The 25,355-nt window shown below is 39.0% G+C and overlaps 1 protein-coding gene across 17 annotated transcripts in view; it reads left to right on the top strand.

Annotated features, from left to right (window-relative positions):
• ZBTB20 (zinc finger and BTB domain containing 20) overlaps positions 1-25,355 on the top strand; it is a 476,987-nt gene that overhangs the window by 112,973 nt on the left and 338,659 nt on the right. For 7 of the 17 annotated variants that reach the window (XM_050333929.1, XM_050333926.1, XM_050333932.1 and 4 more), the window contains one exon: positions 9,826-9,947. The exons of the other annotated variants lie outside the window; for them this stretch is intronic. The gene's annotated coding sequence lies outside the window, so the exon portion shown is untranslated. The remainder of the gene's footprint in view (positions 1-9,825; positions 9,948-25,355) is intronic. 17 annotated transcript variants of the gene reach the window in all.

The raw sequence follows: 25,355 nt of genomic DNA, 5'->3' as shown, positions 1-25,355 counted from the left end.
CTCCTTGATCATCCTTCTTCGTTTCTGAGCTACCTTTATGTCGGTAGCTGTCACTGAAGACTTCCACTTGCTCCCTTGCATCTGACAAAGATTCTAAACAGGGCAGATTCTGGTTGTTGACTTTGCAAGTAGATTTTAGCCCAATTTACATAGATAAGATTTGGCGTGCTGTCCTATCCCAAGTGTCTGTTCAGTGAAAAACATGCCGCTCTCTGTGCCTCCTATCATTTTGTTTGCCAGCAACCTGGCAAGCAAAACTCTTTTCAAGTCCTGACCTGGCTGATGGCTATTTGATGGCATAGAAAAAGAGGAAATAAATAGCACTTGAAGTAGTCCAAAACATGTTAATTGTTTAGGATTTAGACTAACTTTCTGCAGTTCTCTATCACCTTCAAGAATCCCAGTGAACTGTACTTCTAATCACCACACCTTTTCTGTACTTATGGGCTAAACGCTCTTCCCTTAGGGAAAATGACTTTCCCAAGCAATAATGACTTTCCCTGGCAATAACACAGTTAAAAGGTATGGGAGTAGGTCAGTCAGTGCATGGTAGGGTCCTATAGCTGTAAGACGATATATCTTTCCCTTCAGACAAATCTGGCTGCAGTATTATTGTGTGTAACCTATGCTGATTCTAAAAGCAGTATGAATTGTATACGTCTTGCACATCAGTTTCAGTGTCTTAAAAAATGAAGAGTTTTTTCCTTTTTTCCCTTCCTTTGAAGTTTTAAAGCAGAACTTGCTGGTGACCCACTTTTGCTAACAGTTCTCTTAACTAACCCCTGTACTCGCTTATACATTTTTTTTCTCTTCCACCCACTGTCTGTCTAGCCTGGTTTAAAATTTTTATATATGTACTTTTAAAAAATTGATTAGTTGGAGAGCTGCCCGTTCTTCTGCGCTGTATAATAAGGATTTAAAAACTGCACACTGAATTCTGTATAGTGTAATTAAAACTGACCCAGATTTGGACCTGAGAACACCAGGACTTAGCCAAACTTGCCATGAGCTGAGTTCTGATGGCAGATGGAAGCTAATGAGGACACACTACACTCCAGAATTTCCCAGCTGCTTGGCCCCTTTTTGTACAAACAAGGTTTGGAGTGAAGTCCCAATCCCAAGAGCATGTTCAAGCAAATGTACTGCACCCAGTGTTTTGGGAAACAAGGCAGTGCTGTTGAACTGCTTCAAGAAAATTTTGAGGCATTATTTCCAAGGGGCTTTTACTGTGTATCCCAGTGTCATGCATATGTTGTCTTCCATCTTAGCCTAGGCTGAGTGTGATCATATGCTTCAGACCCTATCTGAATATCCTCCTCCCATTTCAGTTGGGAGGGCTTCTACTTTAACTTAATGGAGCATTAAGGTCCCAAAGTACTGGGTCTCTGTTCGACCTGTGGTTCCCTTTAGTGGGTTCAATGTCTTGGGACTATTCAGGCAGATGTAATTGAATCAGTTTGAAGCAGCTGTAGCTGGCATGTGGTCTCTCAGATTGCTAGCACCTGCTTGGTTGGGTTTTTTTGTTGTTTGTAACTCACTAGAGTGAAAATACTGCCAAAACCAGCATTGGTCTTGGAGCTGATAAAGCACTCCAGCTCCTATATCCTTTTCCCCTTCTAGCCTAGCCACCTCATTACTGGTGCCTGTAATAATGTTGTTGGTAGTGAGCAGAAACAGGTTTATGCTTCCCCTCCAACTGCCTCCCCCTGCCTCAAGCCAGTGCACTGCCAATACTGACTCTCTTCTTCATAAGCAGTAAGACTTAATAGTGCTCAGGTGTGCGGAGCGTCTGTGCCTTCCTTAGAAAATTGGGCAGCCCATGGTTTGCTGTATCTAATACAGGCAGCACCAAATTTATCTACTGCTCTAACAGTCTAACTGCTGGCGTGGCAAGTTACTGTTCATGTCTAACAAATGACCACGGAGTCCTGGGATGTTCTGTTCAATACTTCTGCTCCCTTCCTCTGGTATAATGTACATAGATTTTGGTTGCTGTGTTTCTACTACAGTCAAAGTTTTAATATGGTAAGATTTTGGAATGGACTATGAGTCACTTGGTAGCCTCTCTGTGTCATGTGATTTATTGTAATCAAAGTTGAAATTAAACATGGTAGTGCACTCGGCCAAATACAGTAACAACGCACAGTGGTGTGGTTTTCAATGTAATATTACAAGATGGCATATTGCAACATTAATTTTTCTAATATATCCTTCCACTGACTTTGCCTTACTTTGTGAATAAAGTTTATGTGCCTCCATTTTATTTTGTCCCTCCCTGCTCCAGAGACAAAGGATGCATCTGGATTCTTAATTCCAGTTATCTTCATCTTTAGTGATAGCCCCACACCTCACTTCTTCCTCTTTTGTTTTGCTTACCTGAGTTTTTATTTTATGGACCACAGTTTTTGATTTCATCTTGAAAAACACACTCCACTGTGGAGTTCTGAGAGTGAGTGTGAGTGTATTTACTGACATGAGAGTAATTATGATTATTTTTTTCTTTTGGCTTTAAATATTTGGGCTGGCTTCTCTCCTCTCTCTCTTTATTTTTTTTTTTCTCTTTCTCTTCATTTTTTGGCTATTACCACATATTTCTAGGGTCAAGAGGGTCTTGTCCTCAGCTGATGTATGGGGCTTTAATTACCTCCTTGTTGTTGTAGGCAATTAAAAGTCAGTTCCACGAAGTGTTCCAGGTGATTCTGAAGCTGTTTTTCTTTCTCTCCTTTAAACCTATATCTTGCATTTATATAGCATATAAAAAGATTTGTCTGTAAGTATTTGGGGTGTGGGAAAAGTCTCCCCTACCACTGAATATTCCATTGCTTCTCCAGCTCATATGCTAATTCGTAGCTCTTTGTGTTTTGTTGAGCTCAGGCAGTTGAAGGGTGTTACTGAAGGCAACTTCTCTAGGGTTCAACTTTTGATTCAGTGGAAGGGAAATGTCGAGTTGAAACTCAGAGTTAACTGGGTTTGCCTTTTTTTTTTTTTTTCAGTACAAAGGAGATGCTCCCCTTTTTTTCTTTGATTTTACTGTACAGAATACTACTGTTTTTATCTCTAAGTTGCATTAAATGTACTTAGATACAAGTAATACAGGGTAGTTTATCAGAGTATCTGTGAAAGTGATGCAGCTAAACATTTTAATAGTTGTCTAATGGAACTACAAAGGAAAAAAAAGTGAAATTCCAATCAAGACAGAATTGTTTTTACTAATCCAGTGAGGTGATGTCACCGCTTGATTTTAGTCTTGTCCTGTTGTGATTTGTAGTGTTTTGTTTGTTTGTGGGCTTATTTTGTTTTCTTTCCACCCAGGCTCCTGCTTTCCTTTTCCTTTCTGGTTAGTCTCAAAATGTCTACCAACAAAAACATCCATTTGTAGTGATAGCTTTTGCAACTCTTTGTAGTCTGGAAGTGCTGCAGCTACAGATATCATCTACTGAACAAAATGTCAGCAACCAATTGTAAGAGGGGAGGTTACTAGGGCTTAAATTAAAATTGGCCAAGGTTTGTGGCTTTCGATTTTTAGGGATATGATTTTAAAGCATTTTCACTTTAAGCAGCAACACTTAAACCTGTGATTTCAGTAATGGAGAGTAAAAATGGAATATTTTATCATTTTCACATGTATTTTGAGTACCAAGCATCCTTGAGATCAGTAGGATTATGGAAGGGAAACTGTTCTTGAAACCACAATGAATATAGTACCCATGGATATCTAAACAGATAGCAATAGCAAATCAGAAAGTGTTGTTTGTATGCAAAAATACTTGAGTGTGTGTGTGTAGGAAACAAGCAAAGAGGAAGTATGCAGGTGTCTATGTTAGCATTTCTTGGTGCCATTTGTAGCCAACCAGAACAAGAAAGCATCTGCCACTCTTCTGGTTGTTTTGAAAATAAATATAGTTTTAGGTCAGCAGCAACTGCTAGCTGACATATTTTGTTTCTAAAATGCTTTTTTTCATGTACTAAAGTTTACTTTAGAAATGTAGGCATTAAATAATTGTGAATTCTACACTAAGTACAAGAGGTAGTAGAAAACCAAGAGGATTTATGTTCTCAAGAAGTCTATCTGGCGTAAGTGAAGAGAAAAATATATAACTGTTCTTTTCAGTTTGCTAACGTCCTGACTCTGAGTTGTGAATTAAGTAGTGTTTATAGTGCTGAACCATCCTTTTTATGCTTTCAATTTGAAGGTATCAGTTTAGAGACTCTTTACATCTCTTACATGTATACAGTTAACTGATCAATTTTGTGTGAAGTGTGCTAGCTTTTTGTGCACATGGAGTAGAGCACTTTCCAAACCAAGATGTATTAGTGACTAGCACAGGAGGGTGACAGAAAGGACAACAAAGGAAGTTAATAAATTGATAATGAAGTGGGATTATAGAGGATTGAGCATGGATATTAGAACCATCTCAAACATACTTTTTAATCACTACCACTCTGCTCTGATTCTGTCTAGTGGCACCACCCTGCAATGTATTGTTGAGTGTTTGGAAAAAGACCACTTGACTTGTTTCTTATTGGCAAGCATGTCCGCATCCTTGACAGGGGTCAAGAGGTTAAATGAATGATAGACAAGACTCTTATGTTTGCCATGCAGTTGGTCTCTCTAGAAGAACCTTTAAATAAGTTGATAAAAATATTTGGAAAATATTGCAGTATTGTGTCTGATCTGTGAACAAAGCTTTTATTGTCTGGACTTTGGATTCCAGCACTGAATCATAAACGTACAAAACGAAGAAACTGGTAAACAATTTAACACTAAAGTGAATATAAAAAGATAATGATTTGTACTTATAACTAACAAATAAAATTATTTAAGGGAATCAAACTAATACAAAGTACAGAGGAGGAGGTACTGAGAAAAATATAATCAACTCTAAATCTTGGAGTGTTTTCAAGAAGAAATCTCAGCCCAGTTCTTTCTGTTACATCAACCAGGCAATTTCTTGAAAGAAGCATGAGTTGTCTCATGTGGTACACATAACTCTTGTCCACTCTCCAAAGGTTCAGTTTTTCCCTTTTCCCAAAATTCCGTGCTTGACAACTGGACAGAAGGCTACGCTGAATTAAATTTTATTGTTCTGGTGTTCTCCATCCATTTGCAGTGCACATAATCAGGAATTCAGTTATGTCCCAAGAAACCCGTTTAACCTAATGAGAGCAAATGGCAATGGGTGTTCCTTACCCGGGACAGCAGTGCCAACATTTCTGTTTAATTGGGACATATTTGGCTGGTTCCAGTGCTTCAAGTGGTTTTTAAACAGGTGTTTAATAGGTGTGGGATTCTGAACTCTGCCCTTTTGATACAGCAGTTGCCAAATAAAGATTAACAGAAATAAAAAGGTCTAATGCCGAATAATAATTTTTGTCTTTGTATATTTATTCAACATAATTTTTACTTCAAGTTGCAGGCGGGTGGGGAGGTGTTTCTTCTCATAATTGAGAAAGTCCATTAAATAGAACAACAGGATGTCTAACAGGGTGTCCTAATTAAAATTACCCTGCAATTTGAACAAAACATTCATTTGTATGTATGTAAGGTTGACCTAAACCTCATCTAAATCAGGAAAAATTATTATAGGATTTTTTTCTGCTGAAAATGAAACTTAGCATTCTGCCAGCAAACAGCATGGTTCTGTTATTATACAGGATTCAAGAGTAAGGATTTTCCTCTTCAGTGTTGAAAAAATAATGTTTTGAGAAAATTTAAAATAGATTTCTCTCCTACCTCCACCCTTTGATAGTATTCATTTACGGTTGCATTTCTGTGGTATTTTGAGAGCAGGGACAGTTTTGTTCTGTGCATACTGTAAGCCCATCTGAAGCCTTTGGTCGTGGCTACTGTACTGGTGAACTAATAAGCAACAGAGATAGCAGCTGCTTAGCAGGACTGATTGGCTCAGGCTTGACTTTGCTATCTGCGACTGTACAGTTTCTGACTGGCTTGGAGTGGAAGCCGGGTAATTTTGTTATCTCAGGGAGTGTGGACCTGCATGCATAATCTAGACTGTGTACACAACTGCAGAGATTTCACGTCCGTATATAAAAATGACCCACTCATGCTTTAGCTGTCATGGTTTAAAATGCTGCTGAAGCAAATTGTATTAAATATAACTTAACAAATCAAAGCGAATGTTTGGAAGGATTTGCTAACTTCAGAAATATTGTTTGTATTTAAAAGGGAATTCTCAGGATCTTTAACTTGACAGAACTACACAAACTGCAGCTTCTGGATGTTGCTTCCATGACACAAGGTGTTGGAAGTTTATTTATTTATGCCCACTTTCTGGGCAGTTTGGGAAGGGGAGGATTTTCAAATGTGCTTGAAGCTGGTCTCAATGTGCTGCTGATGCATTCAACTTGGAATCCTTTACCACAATTTGAGTGGAAAGAGAATCACACCCTTGTCCCTTTGGATAATCCCACTGCTATGTAAAAAAAGTGGAACTTGGTAAATGCCAGAATTTAATTAGGTGCAATAGGAGTTCCTTTCCACTGAATTATTCTTCTGCTTAAACCAACTTTTACATTTTCATCTCTCAGCTTCAATGGAGTATATAACAACAAAAGAAAGGAAAAGGAAAAATCTGATGAACAAATTGCTTAACCTACTTTAAGCTCCAAGAAGAATTGTTAAAGAGATAAAATTTGAGGCTCGTGTTGTGGTAATACACTTTCAAGGTGATCAAGAGCACTTGAATAGAAAGTATTCAAATACTGGCATAATTTATAGTTGTTAGATTCCTGTCTATTTTAAAGACAGTCAGAATTGATGTGGGCATCTGTTGTACTGTAGAAAAAGTAAAATTAATTCAATCAAACAGATATTTGCCAGAATATTTTACATGTTTGTACATATGTATGTTAGCATGTAGATACTTAAGTATGCGTGTTTTCCAGTGAGCAGTTATTTTATAGAGACATGTATTCAGTGAGGAGCCACAGCAAGAATAATCTAATGCTTTAGTGGGTTGTACTGGTAACTGCTGTATCTTAAAGGCAGCTGAAGGACAATGGGAGTCTCCTTTTGGGGAAACCAGCCAAGCCTATTGTATAGGGGTCACATAACTTGAACATGTGTGAGTTTGTGTAACAACCTGTGCAGCTGCCTGTGATCGATAGAATACCTGCAGCCATCATGAGAGTGTAGAGGACTGGAATGAAAACAAGTACTTGTGTTGATGCCACTGCTTCAGACTCACATATGCTGGTATGCAATGGTACATGTGAAAGCATTGTTTGTTATTGTTGAACAGAAAAAGTCACCAGTTCTTACACCTGGTCAGGCGTCCTGCCCTTGAGGCTTGGTTGTAACTTGGCAATACAAATTCGAACTGCAGTACTGAAAAGGCAGGTGGTGGTGGTTGTTAAGGTGATGAGAGTGGATGAAGATCGGGTGCCTGCACTGATTCTTTTTGTCTTCTCAGTTACTGTAATTTCCAAAGATGGTAGATCCCCTGTGGGTGCTAACTGGCTAGTGAAGCTTTTACTTAGCAACTCCTTCTCCTGAAGATATTGTTGATAGTGGTGTTGGATGACTCCTCAAGACCAGAGGATCTCTCTTGTAGGGTTTAAAATGTTCCAATTTTTCTTTACTCCTGGAGCACAGAGGCTAAAGGAAGAGGCTTGAACTGCAGTGTCTTGTGTATTCAGCTGAAATCCAGATACACATCCCACAATCTCCTGTGAAACTGTTTGGGCAGAGTGACTTCAGAAATACTGATAGTGGGAAAGCTTACTTTCTAGTTAGGACAGAATTGATGCTTGTGCTCTGGAAAGTAGCAAAAGACATGCACAGTATGGTAGCTCTAGAGATGTAAAAGAAATTTCCTGCTCTTTATTTCCAGATGTATTTTCTGATGTCCTTGAAAGATTGTTCAGGAACTTCTGGTAACAGTGGTTCTTAACCACATGCTTTATCATTTGCCTTTGGCAAGAAAGCTTAATTCTTTCCTTTTGAATGTGGGACCTTGCCTTATTGCCTCAGGGAAGTGTTACTGTAGTGCATGTCACTTGAGGCTAATTCAACCTGCCACTTGGAAAATGCCCCTGGTGCAGATTGTAGCACTGCACCATTATCTCGAGCTATTTTTCATCAGAAGCAGACTGCATCTGTTCTGTATGATCTGCATAGCCCACCAGTTTATTTTAGGTTAGCATGTGAGGTGGGGGCTTTTTTTACCTATAAAGCTGTGATTGGTTTGGCTTCCAGCTGTGTGATAAGAACCTTCCTTCTGTGTCATACCAAAGCAGCCCTGGACATCACAAGATGTAGGCCCATAGCAGCTTAAACTGATCAATGTCGATGCTGCTCTGTTGCTGTTCCTTCACTTGAACAGTTCTGCTGCCTCCTTAGCTATAACCTCCAAGTTTCCTCCTTGGAAACTGAGCTGCAGCAGGGGCTTGATGTGGCTGAAAACACATGGGAAAGAAACTTTCATTCAGCTGAAAACTCGCTGAATCAGACATTTATCCAGTCCTGGATCAAGGATGGGCTTGGGGATATGTGACAAGGAGAGAAAGGAGGTGAGGGAGGGGTGTAATTTTGGAACCTCCAATTAAAATCAGCTTACATCTTAGTGCAGTTGTGCTCATAAGGTTCTGGAAAGAATAACCTAGTGGTTTCAGCAAGATATATCTGTGAGCATAGGATATGATAATCAGAGGAACTGCAGCTTTGGAATTTCCTTCCTCCACAGTATTCTAAAACATGCATTTTGGTACGCATCAGAAGTCCTGAAGATCACACACCTCAACCTTTCCACCCTTGAAAAGGCAAAATAATATGAAGGCTTGATTAATTTCTTTTCTGAGGTTTCGTTGCTATATGTCATTAGAAGCAGATCAAGCAGGGAAAAAAAAAAATATTGCTAAGCAGTAGGGAATTTTCCCCTTTGAAAAAGAGCTAAAACTTCATTAACATTTCGGGCCGCTTTAAAATTTTCATCTGAAAATAACCAATAACATGTTTTGAGTGCCGGTGAGTCACATCAGGGCAGTATCAGCCCAAGTTTCTGGTTTGTACAGCTTGTGATATGGATCCTGTATCGTCAGTCACAGTGTTACTGTGCCACTCATGCTGGTGTGAGTATGTCCACTGAATTAACACTTGGCCTTCTGCTGACTGCATAAAGCCAGTGTGCTGCATACCACAGGGCTGGCTGGGGCAAACTGAACAGAGAAGATGACTGCTGGGTCCTGGATTCTGCACCTGCTTTGTATGCACACTAACTTGGCCTAATGCTTTTCACCATGAGTATTCCTATTCCGTGCCATTGCAATAGGTCTGCTTACACCAGAAAAGCTTTTGTTTGATACGTTTTTGTAGGACAGGAGCTCAGAACATGCTACCAGAGTGATTGGGTTTTCTTCAAGCCATCCTGACGCCACTGAATGTTGATACTTTACTTTCTCTGCCCCACTGCACACAAGTCATTGAGTTTGATGTGTGGAAGAGGAGAGTTCAGAAGTGAAGCTAGTGGCTCTGCTGTGCAGGCAGTGACAAATGGTAGACTAGTCTGTATCCTTGGATTTTGCACATTTGAGGGGATATGGGGATTTGCAGTGTTCAGCCTGAAATACTTCCTTTTTTTTTTCCTTCAAGATTTTTATGTCAAATATACATGGATTAGATTTGTAGATGTCCTGAGCAATTGGTGCTTCAATTGCAAAGCCTTTGGAGAAAAACCCTTTGCTGATTGTATCATGCTTTTAGTAGGGCCTGTGTTGGATTTCCTGGCAATTGTTACTAAAGTTTTTTGCTTCATGCAGGATCTTAAAGATAAAATTATCCTCTTTCTTCCCCCCCCCCCTCCTCAGGGAACCAGAGGGCTTGACGCATCCTTTACATCCTGCATTTACTCTGACCACAGTCCCTCCCTGTTCTCACAAGTAGAGCTCAGCCCTGCTTCCCTTCCTGTTGATTCCCAGTCAGCTACATGGTAAGTTTTCATTATTTCTAGACTTGTTGCCACAAGGTAAAATTCTGGCAGACTCTCTCTAAAATCCATTAGCACTGGGCATTGAGGGCAGAGTACTTCATGCCCATCAGAGATCGTTCAGTTGTATTCCAGGCTGACTGCAAGGAAAGGAAGATAGCATTGAATTAGCATAGGAGCTGAACTTCAGCATAGATTGTTATAGGAATAAAATAGGAAGTAAAATATGTGACAGAATTAAATCCATCAGTTCTAATAAAGGAAACAGAAGAAAGCAAAGAAATATTGGACCCTTAAATCCCATTAACCAGGCCAGAGAGAGAATGCGTTAAAAGGAAGCTGCACTGTATCTTTTTTCATTGTTTGATGAAATAATCTTTTTCACCCTTTAAGTAGTGTGTTTAAAACTCCTAGTATTTCTGAAACAAAGAGAATATACAGCCACCGAGCTAGCTGGTTTTTATACCTTCCTTTTCTGAGTATTGTCCTTCAGTGCAATACAGAGCCATTTCTTTGTTCTCACAAGCTAGCAGTTAAATTGTATGTAAATGTATGCAAATTAGATGCTGTCTAATAAAGAGAGTCATTAGATGGAAGAAATATTTAGTTTAGGGGAAAAAAAGAGAAGAAAGCAGGTGTATTTTGCAATAGAAAAATGTAAGATTGCAAAAGCCCCTCAAACTTTGGGTGAAGGCTTTTTATAAAGCCATTAAGATATTTTCTAAAAGACTTGCCCTACTCTTGGTCCTGTTTTCTGTGTGGTTTTTATGTCTATACACTTCTGTGTTCTTTTCTTAAAACTCACACTGGTGCTGCCATACATACAGACATATAAATATTGTATTCATAAGTATTTTGTTTCTTTAAATCATATAACTCTGAATTCACATACATGTACCTTGCACTAGGATATGTTTTTTGCTTACTGAGTAGATAGAGGTGGAGTCCATATGGTAAATTTTATTTTCATGGGTAGATTTATTTATTATATGCTCTGACTGGATACCTTTTACTCACTAAATCATCTTCCTCCATTTTATCGAACCTCCCCTCAACAATTTTAAAGCTTCCCCCCCCCATTTTATTTATCCACCAAATCTAGATATTTCTCCATTCTTTCACTTGTATTTTCTGCCAAGTTATCCCTTTTGAGGTATGGACCTGATTTAAGTCTGAAGCAGCAGTGACCTTTCTAAACATGAAGTCACAGATTTACTGTCAGGTGTCACAGCATTAAGATGTTAGGAATGTGAAGCTTTGTGTCATCCAGAGCTAGAGATTCCACATCTCCAGTGGATGGAGCACTTGTATCCATCTAGGCTCTGGAAGATTTAAAATAGATAAATCTTATTTTCTTGCCACTTCCAAGGAGAAAAAATTTTTAGACTTTTATCTCTCTACCTTAGCATTTGTAGTCCTGTTCTTTCAGCACTTCTGTTTGGGTGGACTAGTATACATAGATGGCATGGCTCAGTTATTTTGAAGTCATTGCAGTATTTTGTTTCTGATGGTCAGTTAACGTGGTTCAGGCAGATGAGACGATAGCTGTGGGTCGACTTGCATATTTTTTCTGTTGCAGTTTTGCAAGTCTGGAAGTCTAAAGACATATATGTATATGTGTATAAAATATATGTATATAAAAATAATGTTGTTTAAATATTTACATATAAAGCCAAAGGATTGGCTTCCTTCCCAGAATTACTGGAACTACCTTCACCAGGAACATTTGGACTTGAAAAATCTCTACAGCAACACTTTTCTTGTGAAACTAAACAACTTGTGAAATGAGCGACTAGTTCTGCACCCTTTGTTGTTCATGTGGGTTCTTTAGCTTGGGGTGATGGAGCGACCTCTGTGCATGGGTAATTAATTTCCAGCTAATTATGGTAAAATTATCTTTTATTGCCCTTTTTCTCCTCAGTTTCTCATTGCCTCATTTTATGAGAGAGAATACATAAGGGAAACTAGCAGAGTGGGAATACTTTTGCTATGGTTCTAGGACAGGTCCATGCAGCCTAGACACTGCAGTTCCTTTCTGGTCAGCTAAAAGGCAGTCAGACTTATCACTCAGAACAAGCTGACCCTCCCAGTTGCCCAGTGTCCCAACAACTGACTGAGCATTCAGAAAAGAAGCCATAACATGTGTCTGCTACCCAGTGGGAAATGTAGGCAGGATCATTGAAGGAGGTGGTGGAGGGGTGGCAGTTAGTATTTCAGGTACTTCTGAAGGCATAATAGAATATGTAAGGTGAAGATTGTGAGGAATGCAAGAATAATCTGAGCTATAATATAAGCATTCTAGGGAGAGATGAGGTTGAAGTGAGGGGAAAGATGGAGCATAGTGATGACTAGGAGGGATGAGGCCATATTAGTGAACAGAAAATGTTAGTGGTTTGCTGATTCACTTGAGGCAGAAGTCTTCTGGGCTTTCTGGCATTGAATGTCCAGGAGAACATAGCAGTTACTAGTGATGCAGGCATTTCACATGGATGTTTACACATAGTTTTCATTCTAGCTAGGTGTAGCTATGCAAATTCTTCAGGTTTTGGGAGGTGTTTGTTAATCCTGAAACACTAATTAGGAGATTTACACTGGAAATGGGACAGGCTAGCAAATAAAGTACCTTCTGTCCCTCACATTCTTGAACAGGTTGCAGAAAATACACACAGGCAAGTGATGTTCAAATGGGTGAAGAACGATGCAGGCTTAGGGGCAAGGATCTGATTAATTCCATATTCCTTCCCATACTTCCTGTGATCTGGAGTAATTGTTCAGGGCAGGAGAGAATTCAGTGCCTACATACTTTTGAGGATATGCATCTTACTACCCTATTCATCTCAACAATAACAGTTGTTATACTACAGCTTTCCTACCCCTGAAGTACATTGCAAGCATATATATGCATTCAAAGATGTGAGACTTCTGTATCCTGTGATAATGAATCCAAAAGCAATACTGTAGACTGAGGTGGGAATCAGACTGCTGGTCCATCTGATCAGGCCTCCGTCTTGTTAAGTGTCTTCTACTGCAGCAGTGGGAGGCACAAGAAATCCTAAGTTGTAATAGTGGAACAAATAATTTTTTTACTATTGATCTTGGTAGTAGATCAGAATTTGTATTTCTCAGGGGCTTGTGCATCTTTAAAGAAATAGTGTTAAGAAATAAAATATGCCACACTAAACTAATCCTAAAGCTAACGAACAGGCATTGGGACTAGGAGCTTTTGCTATTACCTACTGCTTATTATTGTTATTATTATTATTTCTTTTTAATTATGCAAAGTGCTAATCAGTTTGATTATGCACAGTGCTAATCAGGTTAATTATGCAAAGTGCTAATCAGTTATTCTCTAAGCACACGAGGAGAGCAGAGGTGCTGGCAGTGAATGGTGGTTCTAGATGGGGGTAGTCACGGCAGTCATTCCTTATTAAAAGAGGAGTAGGTGAGATGATAGGGGTTTTTGCTTCCATTAAAAAGTAAATAATAAAAAAAAAAAAACCAAGAAAGCTGTGAGGGGGATAGCTCTGGTGGGGTAATTCTTCTTTCACAGCAAGGCAGACTTTTTTTCCAAGTCAACTCATGCTGTTGGATAATTTCTGTAAAGGTTTGAGTGCACTGATTTGGGAAAATGTATTGCAGAGTAGTCTTTTAATGTGTAGGGTACAAGGTGCAACCACTTAATAGGTTGAGGTGCATAGCTAGAAAAATCACAAATTAAGGGAGTTTGGTCAATGTAGCAGTCACCTTTTAAGCACTGGTAAGTAGGATACTGATAATGTAACCTGGATGATGGTTGTTCTTATGTTTTTATGGTTAAGGATACTGGATGAGCATACAAAATATATTTCTTTCAGTGTAATGCCTTTAAAAGCTGTAGGAATTTAGGGTGCCTTATCAGTGGAACATATGTTAGGCTGTGTTTCTTCTTCCTCTTTAGCGCTAAATTAGAAACGAGAATTTTGTCTTCCTGTGAAACAAGATCTGTTTTCAGTAAGCTATGTTCTCCTGACAATTATTGAAGATTCACTCTGTCTCTCTTACTATGCTCTGTGTCTAATATCTAACTGGTATTCCTTATTTGATTACGTTTCAGTATTGGTGTGGGATACATAAGCATCGCTTTTTTCAGTTAGTAATGGAGATGACATTCCCAGAGCAGAAAGCTACTTGCTCATAAAAATGTTGGGTAAAGCATCTTAAGAGATTTTTAAAGTCATTAAAACAGAAGACTACTTCTCTATAAGGCCATCAGTACTAGAAGGTTACTGCACCAACGTTGCAAGAGAAATTTTCTTGGAAAAATTAATCATTGAGGGTACTTACTTATGGGGATTCCTGACAAATTTTCAAGTATATTTAAGGTAGAAAGTAAAGCAAAGCATCAGTAATATATGGCTTAAACCAGAGCCTGAAAATGAATAGTATTGCCTTCTTGGCTATGTGACTACTCCACAAGACACTGATCCTTGAAACAAGTTTACTACCAGATATGTGGTGGTAAATACTCATCTACTCTTGTAAATTCATTCTGGTGTTAGAAATCTAGACAAACCAATGGTCTGGTGTCAAGTCTAGAGCCTTAGATGTGGAGGAGGGGAGCATGTGATGCAAGTAACCTTAAGTGAGAGGGGGATACACCAGATATCAGGGTCCTGAGATCTGAATGCTTTCCTGTCTGACAGGAATCCTCTGAAGCTGATGTGCAGCTTCTAATACACTGATGATGGATCAGCTCATTGGCTGTCTCCAAGTGCTGCACCAGAAGAAGTTGCTCTGTTTGCCTCAGATCTGATTTTGACTTGAAGTAGTCCATTCCAGAGCCAGACTATTTACATAGGTTTACTATTTTGGTGTGTGTGTGGGGGTGTGTGTTATTTATTGGTTTTTTTTCATTTATTGTCAGTGATTCCAGTGCCTGTTTGTTCTTTTAATGCACTCCACTCCTCCCTCATCACCATTTTGATGAGGCACAATAGGAGAGTGTGTGTGATCTACCAAGAGAGGGGAAAACTGACTTTTTCATGCGATCCCTTGGCATTAAACAGCCCTGCAGGAAGCAGATGCTTACTTATATTGCTGTAGCAACAGAAAGTGTCAGTCACACACGTTCTTGATAATTTCTCTGTTTTTTGGAGGCTGGGCTTCTTGTATCAGAAGGGAATCAGTTTGAAATTTATTGTGATGCTTTAGGTATGTTCTTTGTTATCATCCACATCTTTTCAAATGCAAGTCAAATCCTGTTGAAAGAAAACTCAAAAGTTTTCTTGTTACTATGTGTGTTTCACCGTAGTATTTGAAAGCTGTTGTAGAGGCAGAAGACCATTGAAAGGCCAAAAGCCTCACGCTGTAGTATTTACATCTTAGAAATATAAATCTACCTGAGACATAATCATAACTTCTGTTGAATTTCACCATCTTGGATGGCTGATGAACTGGGGAGCTAGAAAGGCAAAACCTCACATTTGGCTCCCATTCCTACTGCTTTTTTTGTAACTAACCCTGCTAAATTGCATTACCTTGCTCTGTTTTAGTTTTTCTTGATGGTGGTGAAGTATGGTTAATGACATGGACCTAATGCAGAGGAGGCAGTTTATGAGGCAAACATATTGTTTGCAAAGTGCTTTGATGTTTCTGGACTAAAGGAGTTATAGAAGTGCTCTGTACTATGGGGAGTTATTTGTGTTATTAAGAAGCATCAACAAATCTTGTGATATTGTGTAAATTAGTGCAAGATGGCACCCAAACAGTTTATGTATTCCTAAAGAGTGAAATAAGTGGATGGAGAAAACCCGGTTGCACTGACATTAAACTAATGGGTTAGCAACAAATGAGGAAACCCCAGTAAAGAAACTGTACCTCTTGTGCTTTAAGTGTGTCTTGAGTGAATGGAGACAGCATTTGCTTGTATGGCAGGAAGTCATTGCTTCAAAACTGCTCCTGCATTTTCTTGAGGACCTGGTCTTCAGAGGTGCAGGCTAACTGCTACGCAGCCCTGTAGGAGTTGAGTCTGCTCACTGGCATTCACACAAGTGGGAGCTGGTGGGGAATTAATAACAAAAAGATTTTAAACGTTCAGCTTGACCTTTTAAATTTACTGACCTGCATTCAGGTTACAAATACACAGCAATTTTCTCTTGAGCTGCAAAGACTCTAAATGTTAAATCAGTAACTCGATCAGACTAGCAGCCCTTCTCCTCTCTGTTCTCTTGTGCCCAGCTGCCATGACTGGAGTAAAGGAACAAGAAAACTATCTAAACATGTCCATATCTTACTGTGACACAAGTACTTGGAAGAAACCCCACTGACATAAACTAACACAAAGTGACATATTGTTTAAAAAGTTGTTTCAAATGTCTTCTCCCATTGATCTTCTTCAAGGGAGATAAATAAACACTGTGTGTGGTGCAGCCAGTCTGAGTATTTTTGCTTCTACGAGTGTTTATACATTCCCTGGTGGTTGTTAGTATTGCTGTTTGTTGACTGTAAATTCCAGACCTGTATGTTTGTAATGTATACATTTATAGGAGCAGTGCTGTTTTGGGAGTATGGTCAGGTTAGTGCCTCCTATGAACACTACCAGGTGAATAGTGGGTGGGGTGGGGTTTTTTTTCCTCCTTCCAAAGTAGTCAATTTGTCTTTGTGCTCCCAGTGAAAGAGAGGCTGTGAAGAGTTCCTGGTGGCAGGAACTTTAGTAAACCGGGACCTTCTGTGCTCAGATTAATGCAGGTAGGTGCATGAGGAAAGCCATGTAGGATCTGTCTGGGAGGAATAAGGTTACTTTAACTTTTCATCTAATTAGGAAATATCATTGTCATGCTCTCAGTTTGTTCAGTGACGATGTATGTTTTCTCTCAGGAGGAAGGGACTGAAGTTGTTACAGATGAAAAAATTCCTGGTGGCAGAGACCCCTCCTGCTCCTCTGTTCCTGTTTCACAGTTCTCTCCTATGTCTTTGAACAAAATCTTCTGTTTTTCACTTACCGTTCCTATCAGCATCTTAATCAGTCACCATTTCTTGTATTAGGTGGAATTTTCCTTGAACCCATGCTTTTGTTGTGTTTATGTAAGTTAAAATTACATGTTTCTGATGTTCCAGATTGTTTAAAGCCTGACTAACACTTTCCTTTCTGCTCCGTCTCATGCCCATTATCTACATTTATTAGACATAGGTTTCATTGCCTTGCAGTTACCATTGCAGAAACCAGTCTCATTTGAGTTTAAGTTTTATTGAGTTGTAACCATTTTTAGTTATAGTAACTTTAAACATAATTTTTGAGAGAGGTGTTTCTGCTACAGGTGGGCTGTGTACAAATGTGATGCTAGAGGAAAACATTTGGGTTACCCATGCTAAAATATTCTGATAACATCTTTTAAGAGTTCTTGTGCCTTTATGGTTTGGAATGAAATCAGCTGAATGACCTTTATGGCAAGGACATATTATTTTTGTTCTACTTGATACTTGTGTGTTTCACCAGCCTGACAGTAGCTTTTCCTTGAAAAGAAGGAGGACCTACTACTATTATCAGCTTTTTAATGAACTCAAGGGGCAGAGATCTGTCTGGTGGGCCTGCAGGTTGCTGTACTGTTGATAGCCACAAAGCACTGATATGTTGGTGTGTAGCAGATTGTCTTTTCCATCTGGCTATTTGAAAATCCAGGGAATTAAATACATGGGGGCAAAAAAAGTGAAATAATATTTCATATATTTAAAAGTGAAACCTGTGAATACCAGAATTAAAATTGACAGATCAACCTTAGTTCAGCTTCCCTGTGCTTTTCCAGTTTTTAATTATGTAATTGCATGCTGGTTTTGGTGGGAAACAGTCTTCTCATAGTATACCTGATGGACCTGGTCTGAGGTTGGAGAGAGGTTCTTTAGAGATTATTTTCTTCAGGATCAGTTGCCTCACTTTCTGCAAACATGAGAAAATGTTTATTATATGAGGCAGAACATAGCAGTAAACTAAAGGCTGCTTTTATTCTCAAGATTACTGTGAGAGTATGGATGTGCTTAAAGCAAAAACTGTGCTTGAATTGAGTTGCTTGTAAAATCAGACTTCTTTAGGTGGGTTACAAAGCAAGCTAGTATTTTTGATTTCTCTTACCAATTCACTTACTTGTTTTAACTCTTTTTTCTATCTTTTAAAACATTCTGTTTGATTTCCTTGAAAGACAAAAATAAAGTCAATACCAGTACTAACAACTTACCCTGCTCTGGTATGCAAAATACTTTTTTTCCCTTTTTTTCTTTTTTTCTTTCTTTTTTTTTTTTTTTTTTTTTTTTACTCTCCCCATAAAATTGCAATTTCCAGGATTCTGACTTTCAGTTGGTAGGAAATGCACTATGTTCTACATTATTCACTGACAAAAGTGCACACAACTCTTCCTGGCACTTTGGCAGTTTAGTGGGAGATGCTGCTCTAAGTAGAATGTGTCTGTATCCAGGTCCGTTTTGTAAGCACTGGGAATTCAGCTGTTTTCTTGTGAATTCTTCTTTTCATATTTTATTGCTACAACGAGAACACAAAGAGTGCCTGTTTCTTTCTCTCTCTTTTTTTTTTTTCCAGTTGATACAATCAGTATTATTTGAGGAAAAAAATTACACACAGGATGGGAAATAGGGTGGGAAAATGTAATAGGATCTGCAAATCTTTTCTGTCGTGTCTGAGTAAATGAGAGCTGATGAGAGATGCAGCACAATGAGAGCTAGGGAATGCTTGCTGAACTGGTATATAAAGATTGTTTCATTTTGCTTCATTTCATTTTGCTGTATTGAATTTGAAAGGGAAAATTGCAGCGGACATGAAAGTTTGCTGTGAAAACACCTTGGGTTGCTGTACCCTTGACATGAACCTGGGCAAACATGAAAAGGAACGTTAAGTAAAGTAGTGTATGAATTGTGTAGGTGTGCTTTAGAAGCTACTTTTTGAAGAGTGCCCTTTCACAGAGTACCCCTGCCTCTCGGGTTATTCTGCTGGTTCTGTTTTTAATCTCTTAAGGTGTCACTCTGAGTTGTCTTTTTTTGTTTTTTTGTTTTTTTTTTCATAATTTGATGGGAGGGGGAGTGTGTTTGTTCAAAACCATAGTGATTTGCAAGATTAGGTAGCAATATTGTTTTTTGCATGCCAAATTTCAAGAAGACTGGAAGGAGATTATTTGTTCCTCCATTTATGCCCACCCTAAAGATTCCCCTCCCCTTTTCAGATGAGTATAACTCAGGGGAACTTGGTCCTAGGTAGGGTACTACTACAGCAATGCACTCCTAAGTAGACAATTTTACCTTGCATGTTACAAGCTGTGATGCTTTTGTCCAACTGGAGTGACTGCAAGTTGTTAGCTGGAAGGAGGAGCCGTAGCTAAAATCAGGTGTAAGTCAGTTTAATTTGAAAAAAATTTTCTTATGCTACCTTATGTATCATTAATTCTCAAAAACTGGGGAAGATAGGATTTCTTTCCCAAGTCAAAGTTGTTTGCAAAGGTCTGAAATAATGCATGAAAAGCAAACTTTCCTGCATAAAAAACTCTGACAACACAAACTATAAGATTTGGCACTCCTGTTTGAGCCCTTGGGAGATGTCTTTGATGTTAAAACATATAAAATTAAACTTTTTTCCTAATCTAAGTATGCACATTGTGATGTTCAGAAGTAAGATTCAACATCCTTGTCTTCAGAGTCCGGCTGATGTGACCCCAAGACAGGTTCATGTCATAACCAGATTTAAGACTCTTCCCTTGGAAAAGATTTTTGACTTCTGGTTTTCTAGGACATAAGCACACTTGGCAAGCCTTTACTTGGCAAAGATTTTGCTTTGTACACATATTCCCTTATCAAAGTCTCAGAAACTGAAGAGGCTGGGTAGGATTGGAGGGCACAGGAAGAGAAATGAAGAGGGATAGTTTTACTTTTCTCCAAGCAGAGGGATGACGTAATATAGCTCTTCTGCTACTCTGAGGGTAAGGAAAAGATTGTTGGGTAAGTTATTTAATTCCTCCCCCCTCCACACCCACTCTTACCACTCCCTCTAAATGGAGACCTGGCAAGTGCAGAGGTACCTGTAGGGAAGTCAGTGTCTCTGGATGTGACTCATTCCAAGGAGCATCTTTTGAGTTCAGTATCTAAAATCTTGGTGTTGCTCAGTGTCATGGGTTCATGTTGTAAGTTTAAGCAAAATCTGGTTTTTTTGCCTGGCAGTGGTTTTGGAAGTGGAAGGGTTCCTCACTTTTTTTTTTTTTTTCCCAGATAAACTTCGTAGGCTTAAGCAGGTAAATCTTAGATAACAAAAGAAAAGTGATGAAATCAAAATTCTTCCCCCTCTAGAAGTGGATAATGCATGGAAAAGGGGGCAATGTTCCCAGTATGTTGAGTAGGTGTAATGGCTATGCAGCATGAAGAAGAGATCTAAGAATTTAAAGGCTGGTTTAAATGCAGAATTTGTTGGGATATATTGGGGGTGCAGTAAGGCAACCAATCTTTTCTGCAAATTATTTTAGTCGAGTCTTTATGCCGTGCAGTCTGACTACCTGTACTAGTTCATATACAATAGTAATTAAAGGAATATTCTGTTTTAGCAGAATAAACAATTTTTTGCTGCTTGATATGTGAAATGTTTGCACTAGTAAATTTCACAGCCTTTTCTGCCTGCCCCCCATCCAGTATTGTTTTGTCTGATTATACAACCTTGAAAGTTTAAAATTGACTGATTTACTGTAAGAAATGTTAAGTAAATGCAATCTCCCTATTTTTAATAACAGTAGCTCAAATTTCATGTAAGATCACGCCATTACTCCAGTGTAATTAAGTTTTGGGTTTTCTTATGCACTCCAAAATGCCTGTGATGTGCAGTTTATAGTATTTTTCAGACAAGTATTAGGACACCTCAGCAGTGATACCAGTGTGGGCAGGTGTCTATCAGCAATGCAGACACCACAAAATATAAGAAATTGCAAGACACTGTTATAATTTGCCTAAAAATATGCATGACAGCAGAGCTTTTTTACCTTAGTTTAGAGAGTGATAAGGCTTTGAATTAGAGTGAAGCTTCATAAATGAATCAGCCATGAAACAAGATTTTCAAGTATGGCTTTAAGTCCAATTGGAAGTGTATTGGAAGTGAAATATGGCTGAATATCAGATCTTCTACATCTTGGATTTTGTATTATGACTGTACCTCAAGTCTGTTTTCTGCTATGCAAATTTTGACCATAAGCTGATATAAGACTGCACAAGAAGTTTTGGAGGAAAACATTGGATAAACATTTAGTCTGTGTGCATATATACAGATATGTTATTTTTTTGTTGTTGTTGTTTAAAGGAATCCATGTTTTTCTATACAATAGCATTGTTTTTCTATTACTAAGGAAATAAAATAGTACTAAAGATGCCTAAGAATTCTAGAGGAATGGCTTGAAATTAACGAAAGAAAATATTTCATTTAATTTAAACTGATGAAGATTTTTTGTGCTTATTTCAAAGAATTTTCAGTTTCCAAGTGTTTTGAAGATGAAGGCCAAAATTTTCAATTCACAATGAGGAAGAGTTTTTCTGTCTTGGCTCTATATGACATGCTTGTTGAACACTGAAACTTAAAATTTTACTTAGGTAGGTTTGGATGTAGAGCTGGATTTGCATATGCAGTGTGTGTATAACAGCTCTGTAAATGGGGACAAGACCTGATAATTCCAGTATCTTGGACTGTCTGGGCTTGAGTTTGCAGCGTTGAGATTTTGGGATTTTTGAGATTCAGCTTGGTTGTGTATAGAAGTGTTGGAGCTGAGCCCCTAGTTCCTTTCTGAAACAATCCCCTCGGATATGATAGGACTGGCAGACTTGCTGACAATAATGGTAATGTTTTAACATGTTAATAAAGCCTCTCCTCCCCTGGAAAGCTAAAGTATACTTGCTTTATGTAAGTATTTAGGGACACAGTAAAGACCAATAGGTAATATATGGGCCATCTTCTCAGTCACCTTCTTTTCAGCTCATGAGCTAACTCCTGTGCAATGCTTAGCTGTGTTGTGGGGACAGCAGATCTGAAAAATCTCTGGCAGGTAGCCATAAAATAGCCCTTCCCTTACTTTATTAAAACAGCACATGCAAATGCTAACCAACTGTTTATTTTGTTCATGCAAATTTTTGCCCATGCAAATTTAGACTGCAGGTTTCCTTCATTACACAGAAAGAGGTTAGAATGTCCTTCTGAGTGGGTAATAATAACCAAAATAGTTCAGTAGCACCATCTTTTTTCTGTTTTCTCCTTCATCAAACGACAACCACGCAGACTTTGGCGTGACGGCTGCATCAGTGAGGACTACAGGATTTGTCCCCACAGGTATTCACCCGTGTCAATCGTACGGGAGCCTTCTTTGTCTGCTGTCTGCCTTTTAGGGGGACTTATGGGGGCAGAAAGCAGAGAAATTGGGACAGGCAGTGGGAGTACCTGTCGTGGCTTCAGCTGCCCATTGCCGGCTTGGAAACGCTAGTTGACATTTGAGAGGGCATATTTTGTATGAGAAAGTGATGAGTGAATGGAAATTAAAACAAAAGGGTTGAAAATAGAGCTGTAATCAATCTAGCCCTGCATCTCAATAAACCAGGGACATTATTTCAATAGTGAGTTTGGGGCAGATATCGCAGCAAGTGCCACAGTAGCGGGGGGTCTTCCCCCCACTCCCTCCTCCCCTTCCATTAAATCTACATTTGGAAGGTGGATGGTGCTGACTCATAAATTAAATTGGGGTAATGCATACAGTGTATATATATTTCTGTCACTTTGTCTCAAATTAAACACGAACCTTCTCCCCTGACAAGATGATAGAAAAGTTAATTGCTCGCCCTGGCTTTAAATTGGAATTTGAATTTGCAAAATGCTAAAGGTTTATGAGATCTAAATCATGAGGAGCTTAAATTACATTCCTGTGATAAAATATTAATAAATCAATTAAAACATAAGCCGAGTATAATATTACTTTTTTTGTAGGAACCTTGAACACAATAATTCATTAGAGTGTGCAGTAACAATTATTGTATCTTTTTTAATTTTCTTTTTTATTAGTTTCTCTTTTTTTTTAAACTGGGGAAAAGGCAACATCAGATGGGAAAACACCACATAATGGTGGAATATTATCCTGGTACCAAATCTAGTCATCTCCTAGTAACACTGTATGTACATACAAAAGCATTTGAACATCCTGAACTCCACACATTGCATCGTGGCTCCAGTATAACAAGATTCACTCACTGAAAGCTGGGGGCTGTTTTTTTCCCTTTTCACCATGGGAAAGAGGGGCAGTAGCACAGGAAGAAGGGAAGAAACCTTACTGCTCCTGGTTTTTTTTTTTCCTTTTTCTTTTCCAGCCTCTTTCAATGTCATTTTATCCTTTTATTATTCTCCTTCTATTATTCTTTCTCTTCATTGGTATAAGATTGGTATGATTTCAGTGTCAAACCCATCAAAAATTCACAGACCTTTCTGTAAAACTGTCCTGACTTTTGTGTTGGGTAAACCTAGTTTAGAATCGGATTTGGTTGCTAAATTTTTAGTTATGTTGTGAACAGCTCTCACAGCTCTAATCTTTACATAACCCATTTCTGTGTACTATATAAAGAGCACTTCGGGCACAGTATGAAACTTAGTTATTATTTGAGGAAGGAGGTGTTATGCTAGCTCAGCATGCATTTCTTATATGCAAACATTAATACACAAGGAATGCAATTATTACATATACCTGCACACCTCTAGTGCCTGTGAAGGTGCAGATTCCTTTGTCAAGTGCTTTCTGCCTTCTGTGAAATGACTGGACTGCATGTCTGATACAGCTATGCTCAGTAAAGGTTCTAATTGCTATTATTACGTTATTTGTGTTTGAATTCTTGAAAGGTTATTTAGTACAAATTATGTGTTAGTGCCAAATTGGCAGCTCTGGGGACTGGAGTCTGCTGAACATACCCATAGCATAGGTCCCATGGCTGAGTGTTCTGCAGCCAAGGGGTTTTTGACTAAGCTGGGGAATTTGAATAGAAGCCCCAGGCTGGTCCCCCTCTCAGGGACCAGCAGAGGAGAGAACTGCGTGCAGGAGGTGGCAGGGAAGGGGTGTGCAGCTGCTGCTCCCCCCTCTGCCTGCGAGCAGCCTGCAGCCATCTCCCTCGCAGCAGTGCGGGGCAGCTGCCTTGGCCAGCTGAAAGCAGTTAGGGCCAGAGTCAGCTGGGGAAAACAGTGAGAGGAGATCCAGGAGCAGGTGGTGGTTTGTGCTTCTAACCACCTGTCTGAGTAACACTTTCCTGTACTGCCCAGAAGCTATGGCAAGCTCCAGTTTTCCCTGGGTATGAGATCCCTCATGATGCTCAGGGCCCTCCCCATCGTGACTCTTTTGAATGGAATCAAGGATCCTGTTTGACTGTGCTCCTGGCTGTCCTAACTTGGGAATGACCTCAACTTACAATTAAACCTTAGATTCCTCAGGCTTTTGCACTTGCTGTCCCTTTGCAGACCAGTCAGGGTCTCCTGTAGTGATGCAGAATAAAATCAAACTTTGTGTTTCTAAGCACATGTACCATGGCAGTACTGCTAAGCTCTTCATCAATATTAAAGAGTCAGTTGTTGTTTTTTATATGCATTGCTTTTCATTTTCCCCTTTTTATGAAGAGAGGATGTGAGGAAAGTTACTTTCTACCAGGTCTCTGTGTCATGTAACAAACCAGTGGTGGCGATTCAAGTAGACTACATATCTTCCAATAGCCCACCCTTGTCCTGAACCTCACCAGAACTGCAGAAACACCTGTTCATTAGGAAGTAGAAGGTGATCGTTGAGCTGCTTTTGTGAACACTGAGAAGCAGCCATGAGATATGATTAACTGCTTGTGGCTACCAAAATGAGATAGTATTTAAACAAACAAGCTAAAACTGAAGGCTTCATATCACCAACATGGTCTCATCTTCCTTTATTATGATTTTTATAGCCATAGGTTGTTGAAGGTTGACCCAGTGTTATTTATTCGTGGTGCTTGATAATTGCATTTACTCAATAGATTCCATACTTCACAAATTCTGTTTTAGAGTGACTGAATCTTTGTGAGCATTCCTGTAAATAAATTTTTTAAATTGGATTAGTTGAAATTCATGTGTGTGTAGGGAGGTGTTCCAGATTTTTCTTGTGTACAGGAATGACTTCCAGCAGAAGCTAAGAAAACTTTCAATGCCAAGTTATTTGTCAGTGCTATCTTTCGAGAATCATAGGAGTTACACTGGGGAAGTCATATAATCATAGAATGGTAAGGGGTTTGAATGGACCTTAAAGATCATTTATTCCCAACCCCTTCTGCCATGGGCAGGGACACCTCCCACTAGATCAGGTTGCTCACGTCCCTCTCTAACCTTGCTTTGAACACTTCCAGGGTTGGGACATCCCCAATGTT

The sequence above is a fragment of the Myiozetetes cayanensis genome, unplaced genomic scaffold (assembly GCF_022539395.1).
Source record: "Myiozetetes cayanensis isolate MyiCay16 unplaced genomic scaffold, myiCay2020 scf5-8, whole genome shotgun sequence".
Lineage (NCBI taxonomy): Eukaryota > Metazoa > Chordata > Aves > Passeriformes > Tyrannidae > Myiozetetes > Myiozetetes cayanensis.
This window is presented reverse-complemented; position numbering and strand designations above follow the sequence as displayed.